The sequence below is a fragment of the Ostrinia nubilalis genome, chromosome 8, assembly GCF_963855985.1.
Source record: "Ostrinia nubilalis chromosome 8, ilOstNubi1.1, whole genome shotgun sequence".
Classification (NCBI taxonomy): Eukaryota; Metazoa; Arthropoda; class Insecta; order Lepidoptera; family Crambidae; genus Ostrinia; species Ostrinia nubilalis.
In genome coordinates, this window is record NC_087095.1 from 12,481,499 (window position 1) to 12,500,071 (window position 18,573).

An 18,573-nucleotide genomic window follows, 5' to 3' on the forward strand; every position below is an offset into this window, starting at 1 on the left:
TGTCAAAACCATTGATATTGACCAAGACCAAGACCACTTTTGACTGATTTTTGCAGTCAAAAATGGTTTTGACCGATTATATGAGTTGTGACTTCAACAGTTATACTAGAACGATTAGATTAAAGTAAATTACTTCGACGCATAATAAAACATATCTACCGGTTTTCGTATTGAGATGTAAAGTTTCAAACGAGAAAGTCTATTCCTGCAGAGATGAGGCATGCGCGTACGCAGCCACTTGTAATGTAATCGTTCAATTTGCGTTTACGACCAAATAGTCCACTTCCTAGCATCGCTCGTTTGATCGGAGCCGGGGAAAATTTGCATCTGCTACAGTCAATACTAAGGCAGTAGTTCAAGTATACCTAAAGGCGTCCACTGATGGAAAAAGGCCTCCCCATGGATTTCCACTACGACCGGTCATGCGTTGCCCGCGTCCAGGTGCTTCCCGGGACCTTCACCAGATCACCACACATAGTGGTTTTTCGTTTTCGTACCCGCCACTTGAAAACTCTTCTGCACCAGTAGCTATCAGTTCTAGTCGTAAGAAGAACAACATAAGTACGGACGGTGGTTTGAAAATTAGGTTTTGTTTAATCTTGTACCGTTTTATTTATAAATATCCAATTTCGAACACCTTCTCCTAAATAATAGTTGTACTAATTACTTGCATACAACTCTCGAAGTACACAATGCTCGATGGCCTCAGTAGAGCCTCTCAACGAGTGGGCCTCAGAATGAACATGGACAAGACAAAAATCATGTCTAATGTCCGTGTTGCACCCACTCCTCTAAAGGTTGGAAACTCTACACTCGAAGTTGTTGACAATTATGTATACCTGGGACAAACAGTCCAGTTAGGTAGGTCCAACTTCGAGAAAGAGGTCAATCGTCGAATCCAACTCGGATGGGCAGCGTTCGGGAAGCTTCGCCATATACTCACGTCCGAAATACCGCAGTGTCTCAAGTCGAAAGTATTTGACCAATGTGTGTTGCCAGTGATGGTATACGGATCTGAGACGTGGTCGCTTACTATGGGCCTCATAAGAAGGGTCAAGGTCACCCAAAGGGCGATGGAGCGGGCTATGCTCGGAGTTTCCCTGCGTGATCGAATCAGAAATGAGGAGATCCGCAGGAGAACCAAAGTAACCGACATAGCTCGCAGAATTGCTAAAATCAAGTGGTAGTGGGCGGGGCACATAGCTCGTAGAGACGATGGCCGTTGGGGCAGGAAAGTTCTCGAGTGGTGACCACGGGCTGGAAGACGAAGCGTGGGCAGGCCTCCTACTAGGTGGACCGACGATCTGGTAAAGGTCGCGGGAAGAGCCTGGATGCGGGCAGCGCAGGACCGTTCACTGTGGAAAACCTTGGGGGAGGCCTTTGTCCAGCAGTGGACGTCATTTGGCTGAAACGAACGAACTAATTACTAGAATTTATTATTAAACATTGAATAACTTTATCGTATAAATCAATGTTACTGTCGGGGCCACGTAATCGATTTAACTTAAATTAGATATTAGTTATATAATTAGTCGAAGGAAATGCAATTAATATCTGACGGACTTCGCCGCAAATACATTTCTGAACTGACCTCAAAGAAAAATACATAACTTTTATAATTTAGGTAAATTGGAGAGCAAATATTATAATGTGTTATTGAGATACATCCTAATTGTCCTCATAATATCATCTTTATACATCTCATAGGATGTATTTGGCATGGCTACTAGAAAGACTGTTAGAACTACTGTTTGTTTACCACGTGCACTGTGGCTTGGGCCGATTACATAACGGCGTGTCGACTCGATCAGTGGCTACTGTAAACTTTTTGGCTGTAGTTTTTATAAACATTTTGACACACCATGCTGAATGTAACGCCTTTGTAATCGAGGCACTCTAGGGTATTTGCTAAGATAATTAAACAGGTATCATCCTTTAGGTATCTGATAGCAAAATGGGTAATAATGTTATGATAATCGGAAGTCCACAAGGTGGACGTCATAAAGGTAGCAGGAAGGCGCTGGATGCATGTCGCTACTAACTGGGCGACTTGGGAATCATTGGGGGAGGCCTATGTTCAGCAGTGGACGTCCTTTCGCTGAAATCATGATGATGAATAGGCGTTTTCCTTTAAAAAGCAGCTAGGCGTGCATCGAATCGAATGAACAATGCGTAAAAATTATAGAACTTTGAAGTGTTTACAATAAAAAATGGTGTTGAAAAATCCGTTATTTTAAGTTTGTGGCTTCGCCCGCGTGTAATTTTGTCTGTCACAGAAAAACGTTATCACGCGCGTCTCTGTTTTAGAAACCAGGATAAAAACTAACCTTTGTCCTTTCCCGGGACTCAAACTATCTCTATGCCAAAGGACAATGACCAAAAATGTATGGAGTGTGGTCCAAATGTCCACCACTAACGAGACCTATGTAGTAAAATAGTCTACTAAATACTGATTCATTATAACCAAACCGCAATCAAAAATATGCTGTCAGTAAAAAGTTATGACTGAATGAAAAGTCATGTTTTTCACCTTTTCATCCGAAAAATGTTCTTGATATCATTCTATCCATCGCACATTTTGGACTAATCTATGCATGTTATGTCATGTCGCTTAGTGTGCCGTGTTAGGTTCTCACTAAAAGAAAAAAAAAAATAAGCTCAGAAGAAAGACAACAATATTGGAATACTTGGAATAATGCGAAAGGGGTAAAAATAGTCTTATTTCCAACTGGTGCCGGGTTATAGATGAATTATATTATACAGTGTGAGTCACGTTAAAGTTTACATATGAAAATAGATGAAACTAGACCTATTTTTATCGACAAAAAAGTGGTCAAAATTTTTTTGAGATTTTTTTTTAATTTATTATAGAATTTTTTTTCTTCCAATTACTTATTGTAAAGAAAACGTAATAACTTTTAAACTAAGCGGTATATCCTGATAAAATAAAAACAGTAATAATGCTAAATAACAGGCGATACTAAAAAAATACATACAATACACAAAATATCCCAACAAATAATAAAAAATTATACTTTTTGAAAAAAATCTGCTTTTAAATTCGTGTTTTTTTGGTTATTTGATAAATTTCTCCGAAAAATGCCCCTATAACAGGTGGTTTTTATTGTTTTGTATTATTTTCTATCGTATTACCTTTGTAAAACCAAAAATTGCATGTCTCTATCCCTATCACAACATTTGCTGTGATCGTTTGAACTAAGCCTCTCCGGGCGCGCCATTCAACGCTTCGTTAACAACGAAACTGAAAATGGCTCTAGATTTGTAATTTTGATAAAGACAAGTTAGATTTCAAGTAAAAACAAAAGATTTCGAAGTAAAATAAGCATTTTAGTTAAAATTAAAATTGTCCCTACCTGCAGAGGAGAATAATGTTGTGGTAGGCCTTTGTTCAAACTATCATAGCAAATGTTGTGATAGGGATAGAGACATGCAATTTTTGGTTTTACAAAGTTAATACGATAGAGAATAATACACAACAATAAAAACCACCTGTTATAGGGGCATTTTTTGGAGAAATTTATCAAATAACCAAAAAAACACGAATTTTTAAGCAGATTTTTTTCAAAAAGTATCATTTTTTATTACTTGTTGGCATTTTTTGTGTATTGTATGTATTTTTTTAGTATCGCCTGTTATTTAGCATTATTACTGTTTATATTTTATCAGGATATACCGCTTAGTTTAAAAGTTATTACGTTTTCTTTACAATAAGTAATTGGACGAAAAAAAATTCTATAAAAAATTAAAAAAAAATCTCAAAATTTTTTTTACCTCTTTTTTGTCGATAAAAATAGGTCTAGTTTCATCTATTTTCATATGTACACTTTAACGTGACTCACACTGTATATTAAGTATACTAGCTGTGCCTACGATTTTGTACGCGTGAAAATAGTTTGAATAATATTTCCCATTTTTACAACATTTGTCTTTACTGCTCCGCCCCTATTGGTTGTAGGGTGATGTTATATAACCTAAAACCATCCTTGATAAATGGGCTATCCATAACAAAAAGATTTTTTCAAATCGGACCAGTAGTTCCTGAGATTAGCGCGTAAACTACTACAATTTTCCATACAGTCATAACTTTTTACTGACAGCTTATTTTTTTTTCGTCCCATACTGAAAGTTAATCTCTATTTAATGGACTATAAGACAATATAGGTCTCATTAGTGGTGGACATTTGGACCACTTTTAGTCATTGTCCTTTCATCAAAATCGGTTCAGTGATTTAGGCGTGAAAGCAATACAGACTGACAGAGTTACTTTCGCATTTAAATTATTAGTATAGAGTATAAGTAGATATAGATGAAGAAACCAACTCGAGGATAGGTAGGCGGTTGCAGCTCTGATATCTCTATATTTTTATTTATGCAGCTTATCGGCTTATAATTAACTTTAAAAAAAAATAAAACCGACTTCAAATGCGTGAACACAAAAAACAAAAAAAACTAAAAATTAAAAATATTGCGTTTAAAAAAGTTCATCCCCAATTTTCCACCCTTGGGGGTTGTTTTTTCTATTATTAAATTTAAATGGGACCACCCTTGAGGTAAATTACCTATACGCCGAAAAAAGATTTGTTCAAATCGGTTCATAATTGGCGGAGTTATCGCGTAACAAACATAGAAAAAAAAAAAAACATACGGGTCGAATTGAGAACCTCCTCCTTTTTTGAAGTCGGTTGAAAACTTGTCTACAGCTTTAATGTTATGGACAAGTCTTTCGAACTATCTCACGTCCTATAACGAGTTATTATTTGTTTAAATGTTACTTCTTTAGAACTAGTTCTATACAGGGTGGAAACGTTAAGTGATCTCACTCGATTATTTCTAAACTATACAAGATATTGAAAAACTGGTAACTGATCCTGAAAGTGCTTCATGAGCTCTTTCAAACGGTACCAATATAGGGTACAGCATAAACTGGATCTATCTGAAAATTCAATGTTTCCAGCTTCCATACTAAATGTATGCCAGCCACACAATATTAGAAGTGTAATTTTTCTATTTAATAATAAACTCTTAAAATAAACTCGTAAATTGTATTCTTATTTAAAATTATTCATGGAAAACATTGGTTTTAGGCTTTACTTGCTATAATATTGTCAAGAGATGAGTGTCATGACTGTGGTTGTACTAAATGTATGGAAGAAAGAAACATTGCATTTTTGGATAGATCCAGTTTATTCTGTAACCTATTATTGATACCATTGGATAGAGCTTGTGATGCACTTTTAGAATCAGTAATCAGTTTTACGATATCATGTGTAGTTTTTAAAATAATGTGACTTTACTAAATGTATGGAAGCTGGAAACATTGAATTTTCGGATAGATCCAGTGTTCGCGATCGCGAGTGATACCCTATATAAAAATTGTGACATTGACAGTGGTGCCAACCGTCGTACACCCTATATTTTAAGTTTCTCTCTCTGCCTTGTGGAACCGATCAGTACACACGTCTGTTGAAATTATTTCGCATTTTTACTTCAAAATATACCTGGCCCCCCTTCATGGTCCTTCGAGCCGGATTATTATTGCAATCGAGCAACCGCTACGAGGATTTCACGGAAAGCGCAGTTATTTGCATTGGGGATTGCGCGTCGTCAAAGAGTGGTCGAGGTTCAAAGTTCAACGGATAAAACGCGTGAGCAAAGTGGTATAAAAAGTGATTAATTTTAGGACCCAGCACTCTAATAAGGTATATTTTAACTGTAATTGTAAGGATATATCAGGTTAGTAATCATTAATGTGTATTTTATGCAAAATTTGTGAAATAATGACTGTGTAACCGATTTACCTACCCGTTACAATTTAAATGTAGCAGTGTAGATACATTTGGCAATCTGTTAAGCTAGTTAAATCTTATTATTTGTTAATACATTCGCAATTAAGTGCCGAATAATTTATCTAGTATTTGTTTAAGCCAAATTATCATTATTTTAACACTCACTGTAACGGTCGTGATTTTATAGGTTATAATTCCACTTTATATTTTCGTATTTAGGGGTCATCCATAAAGTACGTCACACGTAAAGAGGGGGGGAGGGGGTTGACAAAATGTGACATGGTGTGACAAGGGGTGGGAGGGGTCCTAAGTTTCGTGACATCACATTTCAATTGTTTTAAATATTTTATATAATGTTGATTTCATAAAAAAATGTACTTAATTTAAATGGAAATAAAACTAATTTCGGAACTGCTGTTAATTTAATAATTTTTCGATGTGAAATTGCAAAACATGTGACGTCACACTAGGGAGGGGGGGGTCTCAGAAATGTGACCACCTGTGACAAGGACGGAGGGGGGGTCAAAAAATCATGAAATTCGTGTGACGTACTTTATGGATGGCCCCTTATTGTGAATATTAGTCTCAATAATAATTTCCAATCATTGTAATTTAATTAATTTATCCAAATTCCGTATTAATTGTTTTTATATTTTCTAATAATTGCATCTATTCCACACCTCAATTCACTCATTTGTTATAACGTTCTATATTGTATAATAGTACTAAGTACATAAGTAAAAGTTTTCAATTGTATATGTTACTGTAAAAGCTCGAATTGCAGTAAATCCTAAGATATTCCAGTAAAACCTAAGATCTACCAATTCCTAATGGTAAATGTCCCAAAAGGTTTGCGATTCGAACTCTTACCACCATTTCGTTGGTAAATCTTAGGACTTACATTAATGGCACGGTAAATATTGAAAAACAAAACAAGCATTTTTGACAGGTAACAATCGGTCTTATCTACGCATTACACGAGCGCAGTATTTTTGTATTGTTTAAATGTACGAACAATTTAAGAACTAAAAGGATCACTTTTCATTTTAATACAATTAAACAAACCATGATAACAACAATAACAACCATGTCACTGCCTTGTTTTTTCTTTAGCAACGTAAGATCATGTCATATAAAATAGGTAGGTACTAGCTTTTGCCCGCGGCTTCACCCGCGTGAAATTTAATTTGTCACAGATCGCCATAAATTATAGCCTATATGTTATTCTGGATTATAAACAATAATACTGTAAAGTTTCATCAAAATCAGTTCAGTAGTTTCTGCTTGAAAAGAGTAACAAACATCCACACAAACTTTCGCGTTTATAATATTAGTAGGATGCATTCAGTACAAAATTTCAGTGTCCTAGATAGGCTAGATATGATATTTACATTATATGCGCTACTATCAATGCTGGGTTATTATAGTTCCGATTTTTTCCACTTCACATTTCGTCCATGCCATGGACGAAATAACAAAAATGACAATACCATGGACTCCATGGTATTATCATTTTTGTTATAATCTTACTAATTAAAAGTTCTGTAAACTTTTACGAAAACAACATCGTTGGTAATGAGTCAGAAGGAATAAAAAAAGGAAACAGTAAAAATGTGAACACCAAAACACAAGAAAAAGAAATGATTGCAAATAATTTGTATGATGATACCTTTATAATACTATGTACCTGTTTTGTCTAATAGTTGATGAAAGTAAGTAATTAAGAATTACTCATTGTTTTATTCCTAAAACCAACATCTACCAACTGACAGAGGTAAAACCTAGCATATGCAGAATTCGAATGGTAAAAGCTCGAAAAAGTCGTCGTATTTTCAGAAATACTTACATTTACCAACTCATGTCGGTAAATCCTAAGACTTACACTTAAATCTTAAGATTAACCGTAGTTCGAGCTTTTACAGTAACATATACATTCCAGGATGACAAGTGAATTGAAAGTACCAAGCCGACCTCAGTCTCCCAAAATGATGGACGATAAGGACTTAAAAAGGATACGTGGAAGCATAAAGGGTCGTCTCACTGCATTTTCCAATCATTTGGCCGGTTTGGAAGGATCCTCGCTAAGTTGTCAGGATGCCAGGGAGTTACAATTGCGAATCGGTAAGGTTGAACATTTATACGATTCATACGATGAGGTGCAGTTGAAAATTGAGTGTGCGTGTGATGATGATCTGCAAGTTAGTGAACGGAATGAGTTTGAAGGAAATTATTATCGCGTCCTTGCCAAAGCACAAGAAATTCTAGACAATTATCGTAAGTCACAAGATAAATTAGATGCGCAATCAATCGGTAGTCGTTCCAACAATCAAAAACTTGTTAAATTGCCCACGATACAATTGCCAAAATTTAGTGGCTCATATGAAACTTGGATGGAATTCCACGACACCTTTTCCAGTTTAATTGACAATAACGATCAAATTGATGAGGTAAATAAATTCCACTATTTAAGGGCATCTTTGGAAGGGTCAGCTGCTGTGGTAATTAATTCCATTGAGTTTTCAGCTATAAACTATTCTGTTGCGTGGAAACTCTTGTGTGATCGTTTTGATAACAAACGTTTATTGATACAAAATCATATTTCAGCTTTATTCAATATTGAATCGATCACAAGAGAATCCTCGATTAATTTAAAGGGAATTATCGATCAGGTTAATAAGAATTTGCGGTCCTTAGAATCCCTAGGAGAACCTGTCGATCATTGGGATACATTATTAATTTATATCATCACAAAAAAGCTAGACTCCAAAACATATCGTGAGTGGGAGGAACACAAGAGTTCATTGCCTAATGATAAGCCAATAAGTCTAGAATTCTTACTTAGTTTTATACGTAATCGCGCAGACTTACTTGAGACTATTGAACTATCACAAAATAATATCATGTCAAAGAGCAAACCTGCAACTAAAATAAAGGCAATGGTATCTTATCAGAGCAATCAAAATAATGATTCGAATGCATGTTCACTAAAACCATGCCCTAATTGCAGTGATAATCATTTTTTAAACAATTGTCCTAGGTTTCTTGCATTGACTAGCGAAGCACGGTATAAGTTACTGCCTAGTTATAGGATATGTTTTAATTGTTTCCGTAGTGGACATTATGCTAATTCATGTAAGCGTCCTGGTTGTAAAATATGCAAACGCAAACACCATACGCTCATTCACATTAACGAGATAGGAGCATCAAAGCAAATGTCTACACCTATACCTATAACTAGCGCCCAAACAGCTGATTGCGATAACGGCACTCGTACAAAAAACTCGATGCCTACAGGTGCGCATGGTTCGAGCGTTGCACTCTCGGGAAGCGTCTCCGCCGCATGCGACGCGTCAGATCAGTGTGAGGTTTTGTTGTCGACTGCATTAGTAAAACTGCGAGACTGTTATGATCGCGAAGTCGTCGCTCGCGCCATTTTAGACAGCGGCAGTACGTCGTGCCTGTTGACCGAACGGCTATTTAAACAATTAAACTTGCCAGCTGATCGCACTGATAGAATCGTCGTAGGTATAAATAATAAAACATCGAACATAAATAAAATGTGTCGTTTGCCTATTACGTCTTTGTGTGAAACTTATTCAATTAACTTAAATTGTTTCATTCTTCCGTCGATCACAGATAGTGTTCCCGGGTGTAAAATTAATGTAAGGAATTTAAACATTCCGTCTGATATTTGTTTAGCGGACCCTCAGTTTAATTCGCCCGCCGCCGTTGATATGATCATCGGCGCTGATGTTTTTTGGGACATTTTAGGCTCGCAAAACATTAAGTTAGGTGATGGAAAACCAATACTTTATGAAACTAGACTAGGATGGATAGTTTCCGGCCCTGTTAGTCGCGGTCGTGTATCTGATTTTCCACACATTAAATGCAACTTTACTCAGGTTGATCCATTGACTTCACATTGCACTGAAGATGACATTCAAGCCCAACTTACGCGGTTTTGGCAGCTCGAAGAAGTTAGCCCTCAGTCATCTCATTATTTTCCAGAGGAGAAGCAATGTGAAGAACATTTTGTAAAAAATACAACTCGCCTCTCAGACGGTAGATTCTGTGTTAGGATCCCATTAAAGCAAACACCAAGCGTGTTAGGTGATTCTTGTCAGCGAGCTAAACATTGTATGTTATCATTAGAACGTCGACTAAAAAAAGATTCGTTATTTAGTAAAATGTACAATGACTTCATGGTAGAATACGAATCGTTAGGTCACATGACTGAGTGCGAACCGATCACATCGGTCCCTCATTATTTCATTCCTCATCATGGAGTTCTTCGTGAAAGTAGCACTACGACCAAACTTCGCGTCGTATTTAATGCAAGTAGTCCAACCACTACAGGTGTTTCATTTAATCAGCTTCAAATGATTGGGCCTACAGTTCAAGATGACCTACTTTCAATCCTTCTACGATTTAGGCAGCACAAATATGTGATTGTAGCAGACGTAGAAAAAATGTATAGATGCATAGAAGTCGATGCCGTAGACAGACCGTTGCAACAAATTATTTGGCGTGACCAAAATCAACCCAATTCGCAACTGAAATGTTATGCTTTGAACCGGGTAAGCTACGGCACCGCTAGTGCTCCATTTCTCGCTACTCGCTGCCTAAAACAAATTGGTCTAGAATGTAGAGACTCTCAAATAGGTGAAATCATTATCCATGATTTTTACGTCGATGATTTCTTGAGTGGTGGTGATGAAATTGAACAAGTTTTATACATACGTAATCAAGTAACAGCTGAGTTAGCCTCTGCTTGCATGCCTCTCAGAAAATGGAAGTCTAATGAGCCTCAATTATTGCCTAAGACTGATAAGTCATCTCCCGATGTAAACATTTGTGACTCTGGCGCCGGTAAAACACTGGGCCTCGGGTGGCACTCAATTTTAGACGAATTTTACTTTCCAATCAGTTCAATAGCCAAAGGAAACACAAAGCGTGATATACTTTCTGTAATTGCCAAAATATTTGATCCATTAGGCCTTCTTTCACCTTGTGTCATCCTCATGAAAATTCTATTACAGAGACTATGGCTACAAAAACTGTCCTGGGATGATGAGCTACCTGTGGACATACACCAAACTTGGACGGAGCTGGTCCAAGGCCTCCCGGGTCTAAACAGCTTACGCATACCGCGACGTGTTATCTGTGATTCAGCTTCGCGGCTGGAATTACACATTTTCACAGATGCGTCTGAGCGTGCGTACGGCTCCTGTGTGTATGTTCGTAGCATTAATTGTGAAGGTGAGGTCTCAGTCCATTTATTACTTGCCAAGAGTAGAGTTGCTCCAATCAAGCCGACAACAATACCACGCCTCGAGCTATGCGGCGCCGTAGTGGGTGCTCATTTGTACGAGAAAGCAATTGCTGCACTACGATTGCAAGTCAACCAAGTCATTTTTTGGACAGACTCAATGGTCGTCATTGGTTGGCTCAAAATGTTGCCTTCGAAGTTGCAACCATTCGTACGCAATCGCATAGCCGAAATTTTAGACAAAACCGGTCACTGTACTTGGCGACATGTTCCGTCTGAAGAGAATCCCGCAGATTTAATATCTCGTGGAGTTAGCATAGAATCTCTTCAGTCGCTTAATTCATGGTGGCATGGACCAGATTATTTAAAACGCGATCCATCGCACTGGCCTGCAACCCCAACAGCGCCTAGTACAGCCGGTGATTTGCCTGAAACTCGAAAGGAGGTAACTTTAATTGTAAACTGTGAAACTCAAAGTAAATTTATTGATTTTAGTCGTTTTTCGAAACTTTCTAGACTTCAACGCACTGTGGCTTATGTGCTTAGATTCATAAATAATTGCAAAAAGGGAACGATGCGAACAACAAGCTTCTTAAATGCTTGTGAATTAGATGAAGCACTAATTGTAATTTTAAAACAATCGCAAATGCAATCATTCCCAGAATATGATTTATTAATGAAAAAAAAGGATTTACCAAGTAAAAGCCCACTAATTAAATTCAATGTTTACTTAGATGATAATAATTCAATTCGCGTTGGTGGTCGTTTAGATAATTCAGTAGGGTAATTCAAGTGCAATCTGTCATTTCAATCTATTCTATTTGTCATTTAGCTTGTTTAATCTGTGCTCAATAAAGTGCACAATATTTAAGGAGGATATGGTTGCACGCGGATTTTTAGAGAGTTAAATCTTTTGGCCAATAGAAAACGTCATAATAGTTATTATATGAACTGGGATTGGTCAATGACTTTTGAAATTAAAATCCGATGGCCTGAAAAAATCGGTTTTCCAACAAACGTCAGTTACGCGCAAGGAGGTTTAGCTATTTATCCATCGAAGTTAATAAGGGAGAAGACATAAGACTAATTTTATTATTTGCCTGCCGCGACCCGGTTTTTACGAACAATGACGATGACGAACGATGAACCAGTAACGAGGAGCACACTTAGCAATGCTTCCAGGTTGCGCCTCGGTATCAATTAAGTAACATTTTTCGTTAAGTTTACTTTATGGCCAACTAAAGGACTTTTGCCGTCTCCATGGACAAACTCGAAGTATGATAACTACAGTCATTGTCAAAATTTTGCACTGCCATTGCCGCTGGATACCATATATCGCTACTATATTCATAGATAATAGACTTTCAGTTAATCGTCAAAATTGACATTGTTTTTTAAATAACAACAAATGGTATGAATTTTTAAATGTGATATTTTTATAAAGGTAAGTCCCCAAAACAACATTTGATAGCCTATTTTCTTTCGTTGGCATCTAAGTTCCTGTTTTCTACATATATGTTACTACTACCTATTTGATAAGTAACTAAAAACTTTGTCATTTTTTCCGTGTGAACAAAAGCCCTACAATAAATCACCTATTTTTACCTAGTAGGTATACCCTACATATTTATGCTAGACGTGTTGCAAAGACAATAATAATTATTATTAGCATAGCATGCCATAGGTACCACTCGTACCTATGTACACGTGTGGAATGGCTCACATACTACCCGTTCGCGCCAAGTTTGCCGCCCTTCTGACCGACCGCACCAACAAACCACACTACCAGTAGTGTCGTGGGGAATATTTTTTCCCTTCTACACTACCAAGCCAGTAGTGTCCTGGGTAATGGGTTATTTATAAGGACCATTCTTCATTCCCATCGACACTACTCCATAACTAAACGCGCGTCCCCTCCCCCAACCGCGATTCAAGGCAATCGGTTAGTGATTAAACGCAATTAATGTGTCTTATTTTATGCAAATACACAATTCTTATCAATATTAATAAATAAAAAACATTCTAAATATAGTTTGTTATAGTTATAGACGTTTCCCTTCGAGTGACGTCATATCGCCAGCGGCAAACTTAAAGCGAATGGATAGTAATTAAGCTGTAAATACCTATACCCTTGAGCCATGTGCGTGTGGACTGAGTTACTTAGGGCTGTTATGGATATTATGTAGTTTCGGTTATGGATACGGTTACGGATATAGGAATAATATTATACCGGTTTCGGTTACGGATATTTTTTTCGGTTCATTCATGGCCGCACACTTTACATCGAATAAATAATATAAATTTATACTAGATGGCATTATAAAGGTAAATCAGACTGTTTTGCCTTTACATATAATGCTATACAAAAACAATTAAAACTGCCTACATCCGAAACTTTTAAATCGGTTACGGTTTCGGATAACCGAAAGTTTCGGTTACGGATATCCCTGGACAGAGTGATCTTTTCAAAAAACTCATCCAACACAACCAAATTTTGAGAGGATTTAGGATATAACTGTGAAAACTTCATAGTAAGGTATTCAATTTGTGAAACCTAAACATCGAAAGCTATAACTAATTTAATAAATCTACTGTCTGGGCAGCGCAGTTCTTTCACAATTATTCAAGTTTTATTTATTCATTCATTCATTTAATTTAAAGCAAGAAGTTATGAAGAAACAAATTTTATGGCTTAACTGCTCTAACTTGCTCAAAACTAAACAAATGTACATTATAGAGCTGCTTCAATAAAACAAGGAGGTATGAATTTTTTAATATTTTTATTTTTTTTTTGGCAGCCTTTACTAGGCAGATTCAGTGGAGAACCTTCTGTTCTCTATTAAACAAAACCTTTTAATTAATATTATACACACTGATTGCTTCCCTTCTTGCCAGTCTGGTGAATGCATGCGCATTAAGTAAATCAAATAAATTGTTAAAATGCTCCAGAAAAGTGGCTGTTGCAACAGATCCTGCAGGCAGCTCATCTTAAACAATATTACAAGTTTTAGTTAAGTAATCAGATATTTTGACAGCATTTCTTAAAATAAAGAAAAGGGAGAAGAAACTAAGAAGATAATAATTTGATAGATAATTTATCCAAACAATATATTGGGCACTAGCGGCCGCCCGCGACTTTGTATGCGTGGATCCTGTTTTACCCCTATAGCCTATAATGTTATTCTGTGTTATAAAAAATAATACTGTATGGTTTCATTAAAATCCGTTCAGTAGTTTTTGCGTGAAAGAGTAACAAACTCAAACATCCATACGGACATCCAGACATCCAAACTTTCGCATTTATAATATTAGTAGGATGTTATTATGACGTTTATACAATAATACTATAAAGTTTCAACAAAATCCCTTCAGTAGTTTTTGCGTGAAAGAGTAACATTCATAATACTCTTTTAATTTAATTTTAATTTGTACACCGCAAAGGTAAGACATGTTGATACCATTTTAAATGCTGACTTAACACCTTATGTAGGTACCTACACATGTTTGAACAAATAAATGTATCTTTATCTTTATACTCGCATAAACATACATTCACACACACTTTCGCATTTAAATAATATTATGTAAGATATTAAACCTTGGATTCCAGAGAAATTATTGTATTTCCCCGCAAAGAGGTTTCCTGTTTCAATATATGACAAAGCTCCTGAAATTGGCCTTTGTTATGCCTGTAACGTTGCCTGAACAGAAGCTCTGGCATGTCTTCAAAATTTTCTTCATATATTCTGGCTAATTCTCGCATTTTCCGCCTTCTCCGCAATTCTTCCCTGTGGGCAGCCCACAAGAAATGTAAAGTATTCATTTCGTTAGATTTTGTATCAAATAGTAGGATAGGGCTATTTGAAAAATAGCATCTGACAGTTTTGGTGGTAAAAAAAATATGATAGAAATAAAACCTTGACATTGGCAGCGGGGCGCCACCGTCAATACCGGATCGCTGGTTCCGATTTTTTGCCATGTTGGAAACTATATATAGTTGAACGACGGTAGCGCCCCCTTATCAATGAGTTTGGTGGGACAGTTCAGTTTAGGCATAGAGTTTAGGTCATCTTTAAGATGTTTTTATATGTCATTGGATTGGAGGGAGGAATGATTGATGAAAGTTTACATTAGAGCTATAAAATAATAATTTAGTTATGTAAAGACAGCCTAATATAAGTCCCTCTGTTAAAATTACATAATATATTTACTTTAATGAAGACATTTATAATATACTAATATTATAAAGCTGAAGAGTTTGTTTGTTTGTTTGTTTGTTTGGTTGAACGCGCTAATCTCAGGAACTACTGGACCGATTTGAAAAATTATTTTTGTGTTGGATAGCCCGTTAGTTCCTGAAGGCTTTAGGCTATTTATCATCACGCTAAGACCAATAGGAGCGGAGCACCAATCAAGAATATTTCAAATCAATGAATTTTTACCTTTTGAGAGCTGATGCTGCGTAAACGGTTAAAGTTTCGCAAAAATCATGTATGACAGGATTGTTCCCCTTTAAAAGCTCTTTAAAAAAGTCCGCGGTAGCATATGTCTATCTTTTAAGGTTGGCTCATATTAACCATTTTTATGCAAAAAAAATCTGTTTTAAAATAATGCATTATTTGCGAAGGTGTTTTTATAAACATGATATTAATCCTTATCCAAATAAATAAATTATTCACCACAAGTATTTAATTTTTAACATTCTTGCCCTTTACACCATTCTATTTCAATAAATATCTTAGGAGATATCCCAGTTTTAAAATCACATCGCAGCAAAATAATGATCAAGTAGGTACTACGCGCGCTACTGATGGATCAATGCACAGCCTAAACCGCTGATCGTAAAGACCTGAAACTTGGACGGTGTGTTCTTTGTATGACGTAAGCATCTGATAAGAAAGGATTTTCCAAAATTCTACCCCTAAGGAGGTAAAAAGGAGGGGCAAAGTTTGTATGAAATAACGAGATTCCTTCGTCGAATCTACTTAAAATTTTGCATAAGCATTCTATAACAGAATTAATGGAAGACGTGTTTCGTATTTTAGTGAAATGCACCCCCTAACTATGTTAAAAAGGGGTAGAAAGTTATTTTAGTGGTGATTTGCTTCAAAGTTGATATTAATTACTCATTAGTGCATTTTTTTACAATCATGACGTCATGTTAACGACTACCATACTCTAGGGGCCTCCACTTAACCTCGGAGTGGGTGCCCGCTGCGTGCGCTCGCCCAACAATGCATAGTAATGCATGAAAGTCATGCCGCGGGCACCTGCTTGCGCTGTATACATAAACTCATTTTCGCGCGAGAGTTTTGGCGGAGGCCCTTGAGGTAGTGGGAGTAGTCTTGAGGAAAAGCTCCTTCTCCCACGGCCAGTGGCATGCTGGAAGCTTGGTGATTCTAGCACCCGTAGGAAAATATAAAAAAAAAGTTTACCAATAATACTGCGGTAGGTGTAGTTTTCGATTTCGTTGTAAAAAAATAATACCACCGAGTAACTTTCACCGGATCAAAGGCCGAGCTGCATATTCATAAAATATAAGAAAAAAATATTTTCATGTTTATTTAACCTGATTTTTATATTTTAAAAGTATTTAAACATCTAAATGTTGTATTATCTAAATAATAACGTTAAAACATTTAAAAATAATCGTATGAGAACGTTTTCGACTTCTCCACGGACGAAGTCGCGGGCAAAAGCTATTTGTAAAATAATTAGACTAAATTATTAAAAGTGCCTACCCAAAGTCATTATTCCACGCGGACGAAGTCGCGGGCACAGCTAGTTTAATAAATAACACTGTGATTAAATCTGGATTTATCTGTAATTTACTATAAAGTGAATTTTAAAAACAAACTAATACAAAAACCATAAAGAAAATCGTATCATTTTCGGTCTTATTTAAAACATTACACTAATTGTCAAAAATGACAAATAAAAAAAACTATACGAATTCGAGCTAATGGACAACACGCATAAGTTGTAATATTATGTTAAATTATGACTTAATTTAAAGTTTAGATCACACACATAACACTAGTTTTTATTTCACCTCAATCCATCCAGTATTACCGAAGATAGAGCCTCGAGAAGTTTACGGACTTTTTTAAATTTTCAAAAATTTCCAATATTCGCGCGTGACGTCACAACATGATTTTGCAGCCCCCGCACATTAACCCATTTACCACTTTTTGTCTTTTTCCAACTAAAATAAAATTTTACCTAACTGACAACTGTTTTTAGCGCCTAGTTTGAAATGTGATTGAACGATGACAACTAACAAGTAACCATTATTATGCCACCTATTGCTAATTTTGTGCACTATGAAGCCATTTTTACATTTATGCACTTAAATATAAATTTTCTGGAAGAATAACCAAGTTTGTGTCTTTGTGCTCAATAACGAGTAAATAGTCCAGTTATTTGTTAATTTTACTTGGAAAGTTTTCAGGAATTTTTGAAAATTGGTGAATAAATAGATTTCGCTATGTTCTTTCCGAATTTTGTGACCTCGTTTATAGACGCGCGCGCGCCCACCTTATTGAAAAAAATCCGCCTTAAAAAAGGTTTTTGACAACTACTTTTTTCATTTTATAATTTTTGGGACATAGACAAGCTAAGAAGCTTTGATAAATGTGATAAATTTCATGTAATGTAAGTTAAATAGATTTAGAGTTGTGAAACAGTCAAATTAATGTACCTGCTAAATTGCGAGTTCTTTTTTCTTTGATCATGGCAGGACACGCTGCCGGGTGTCCTAAATATGCTGAAGTATAAAAAAATTGGCGTTGCTGAAGTGTACATTTATTTTTGTCTTGTTTGTTTCTACATTAAATATTTGTATCCTACTAATATTATAAATGCGAAAGTTTGGATGTCTGGAAGTTTAAAATAAAGTAAAGTAATGTTTATTTCTCACCAACATAACAGATAATATTATGATAACAAATAATCAGGAAAAACAAAAAGTAAGAATGTTGGTGGGTTGATACCTGAACTAGGAAGATTCCTGTGTCTCAGGTTTGTTACTCTTTCACGCAAAAAGTACTCAACGGATTTTGTTGAAACTGTACAATATTATTGTTTGTAACCCAGATTAACATATAGGCTATAATTTATGCCGATCTGTGACACTAAATTTCACGCGGGTGAAGCCGCAGGCAAAAGCTAGTCGTGAAATAAATAGGAAAGTTTCAGGTTCTGAAACGTGGTCGCTTACTATGGGCCTCATAAGAAGGCTCAAGGTCACCCAAAGGGTAATGGAGCGGGCTATGATCGGGGTTTCCCTGCGTGATCGAATCAGAAATGAGGAGATCCGCAGGAGAACCAAAGTGACCGACATAGCACGCAGAATTGCTAAAATCAAGTGGCAGTGGGCGGGACACATAGCTCGTAGAGACGATGGCCATTGGTGCAGAAAATTTCTTGAGTGGCGACCACGGGCTGGAAGACGTAGCGTGGGCAGGCCTCCTACTAGGTGGACCGACGATCTGGTAA

General features: G+C 36.4%; 1 protein-coding gene and 1 long non-coding RNA gene across 3 annotated transcripts in view; one reads left to right on the forward strand and one right to left on the reverse strand.

Moving 5' to 3' along the window:
- The window catches only part of LOC135073978 (uncharacterized), a 287,319-nt gene that overhangs the window by 10,086 nt on the left and 258,660 nt on the right, over positions 1-18,573 (forward strand). The window lies entirely within an intron of this gene.
- On the reverse strand, positions 6,172-6,381 carry LOC135074221 (uncharacterized). The gene is made up of 2 exons (XR_010257778.1): positions 6,304-6,381; positions 6,172-6,273 (listed from the first exon to the last, which is right to left on the reverse strand). It is a non-coding gene; the product is annotated as an uncharacterized LOC135074221 (long non-coding RNA).